The sequence below is a fragment of the Pinus tabuliformis genome, chromosome J, assembly GCF_031772625.1.
Source record: "Pinus tabuliformis cultivar Carrire ecotype Pingquan chromosome J, CPIR1, whole genome shotgun sequence".
Taxonomy (NCBI): Eukaryota; Viridiplantae; Streptophyta; class Pinopsida; order Pinales; family Pinaceae; genus Pinus; species Pinus tabuliformis.
Window position 1 is genome coordinate 104838362 of NC_142295.1, and position 3141 is coordinate 104841502.

Consider the following 3141-nt stretch of genomic DNA (forward strand, 5'->3'; position numbering starts at 1 on the left):
GGGAAATCGAGGCTTAGAGGGAGTCACATCGATAACTTCCAAGAGGGAAGTAGAAGAGCAGTGGAATGGCACTACACGGAGTAAGAGACCAGGATAGACTGGACAGAGCCTCAAACTTCGTAGTCTAGAAGGCCATAATCTTATCTGTACTTAACAGAAATCATCTGAAGAACTTCGCCTTGAAGACGATAGTGGTCCCAGTTGACCCAGCTGACAATGACAGGTATGAGGAAGCAATGGTGAGGGCCAAGAGGATCATTCTTGACGGGGTTAAGGATCATATAGTACCACATATTGCCGAGAAGAATACGGCACGAGAGATGTGGGAGGCCCTGACCAAGTTGTATCAACATACTTCCGTGCAAAGGAAGATGCTCCTAGAAAATCAACGGCGGTATTACCAGATGTAGAAGGGAGAACAGAATGACACCTTCCTCGGTCGATTGAAGGAGATCTGAGATCAGCTGACTTCCATAGGGGCCACACTAGATCCAGAGTTGATGGTGAGAATAGCCTTGAATGCAGTCTCAGAAGTCTGGGAGGTGTTTTTCCAGAGCATACTGGGCAGGGAGACCTTCTAGATTGGGAGGAAATGTGGGCAAATCTTTGCTAAGAAGAGATCAGGAGGGTGACCAAGACGGGAAGCAGCAACAAGGGGATCATAATCAAGAGGGAGGAGGAGGTGGATGTTGCCCTATCATCTGAGGGTAAGCAAGAAAAGTGGAAGAAGAAGGCCCTCTCCAAGGCCAAATGCTTCCACTGTGGGGAGCTAGGTCATTATGCGACCTAGTGTTCAAGGAAGAAGAGCAAGGGAGAGGCTTCTGAGACCAAGGCAGCACCAGCAAGGGTAGAGAAGGAAGTGGAGACAGACGATGGTTGTGCCATGAGTGCACACACACCACTTGAGCGAAAGTGGGAAGACATCGAGATGTAGTCAAGAGGAATACAGAAGATGAGGGGAAGGATCCTCGAGGTACCCAACCTCTTGGATTATACCTGGCTACGGGAGCCTCGAAGAGGAGTAGCAGACTAGCGGATGTCAGTAGAGACGGATGAGGATGGAGCGGCAGAGAGAGCTACAGTGTAGGATCCCCAGGACAACGCGAGGCTAGCAAGCTGCAACAGTGAGAGAGGCACAAGAGTGTTGCACCAGTGCAGGATGACACAAAGAGGTGAGCAATGGTGATAAATGCAGGGAGTTGTTGCAGCAGCGCAGAGGTCAGAGAGGGAGCCTTGTTAGCGACATAGTGAGCTTCAGCATTGGGAGTGTCTCTAGCCTGACAAAGATGTCAGAGTTGGGAGATCAGTTACTTACTTCTCAGTAACTGAGTTGCAATGCAGCAGTTCAGTGGCAGTGTTATGGGCAGGACGATGCAACATGATGAGAGGGGATGCAGTGCAGATGCAATAGTGGCAGTGGCAGGGCCATGGGCAGTAACACGGATGCAGAGGGAATTGTTCTACAGATGCAGTAGTGGCAGTGGCAGAGCCATGGCTGGCAGTACGAGATGCAGCAATACAGATGACAGGTAGCATCACAGACCGATGTTGGATGATCAAAGTAATACTCAGTAAGGAGTATTGCTAGAGCACAATCCTCACTAAGAGGGAGTGTTGATTTGGGGTAGCATTAGATGTGCTCTAGCCATGAAATTTGGTGGAGAGGCTAAGGAACATGAGATCTCCAATACCCAGAAAGGGTTTGGGCAGATTCTAAATAGTTTGGGAGATATTAAAATAATTAATATTTTTAATGGAGTCCCTAAGTCTAAACTTAGGGAAATTAAAATATTAATGTGAATTAATATAAAATTGTGTTAGAATGGTCCAAAAGTCATGGATCAAGCCAGATCTAATCTTAGCCATTGATTAGGGACTTAATCTCGGCCATTGATTTGTCAACGAGAAAAGTATGAGAGGAGCCTTGAAGGTCACTTGGAGAACACACCAAGAGATCAAGATTTCGACTTTCTGGGGCTGGGTTTGCTGAGAAAGTTGAGAGAGTGATCTAGAGTTGTAGTTGAGCGGAAGTGAATACAAAAGCAGAGAGGCAAATATAGTGCCGAAAGGATTAGCGCAACAACTGGGAAAGCTGACGCAGAGGGCAGAAGCCGGAACTGCCAGGAACAGTCAGGAACTGCCGAACAACCGGGAAAGTTGACGAAGAGGCCAGAAGCCAGAACTATCAGGAACAACTAGATCTGCTGGAACAGCCGGGAAAGCTGACGCAGAGGGAAAAATCCAAAACTTCCGGGAATAATCGGAACTACCGAGAACTGTTGGGAAATTTGACACAGAGGGCAAAAGCCGGAACTTCCGGAAATAGCCGAAACTGTCAAGAACTGCTGGGAAAGCTGACGCAAAGGGTAGAAGCCAAAACTTCCAGGAATAGCTAGAACTACTGAGAACTACCAGGAAAGTTAACACAGAGGGCAGAAGTCGGAACTGCCGGGAACGCTGACGCAGGGGGCAGAACCCAGAACTGTCGGGAATAGCCGGAACTGCCAGAACTGCCGGGAAAGCTGATGCAGAGGGCAGAAGAGGTTGATGCAGACCCTAGAGGTTGATGCTGGGGTTTTTTGTGGGGCAGATTGGAGCTGAGGAGTTGCTAGAGTGTTTATCCGGGGTTTCAGCTGGAGCATCTGTCTCCGAAGGAGAGGTACTACTGCCGAGATTTTTCTCTATTGGGTGAGTCGGATTTGGCACCCAGATTATATTCTGAAACTGCTTAATAAATCAAACCCTCAGATAGCTGCACCGGTTTTCCCGCATTGGGTTTTTCTGGGGACATTAGTCCAAAAATAACGATGTCATTTGTGTGCTTGTTTCAGTTTCCTTCAGTTGATGATCTGTAATGTGTTGAGCATGTACTTGTGTTTATTTTTAGTATTTACATGGTAAATAAGTTGTTAATTAATCAGAACAAGTAGGAAGGAATAAATCAGAAAGTACATGGAGGGTTTCTAACTGTTAGACTTAGAAACCTAAACATTTAGCTGACATGGTGTAGTTGTAGGAAAGAGATCAACAATGACTAGCAAGATGGTAGACTACAGTTCACGAGACTCTCCCTATTGATCAGATGAGCAACATGGTGTTGGGCACTCTTCTAACTTAGCAAACACATTGAGAAGTTTGAAG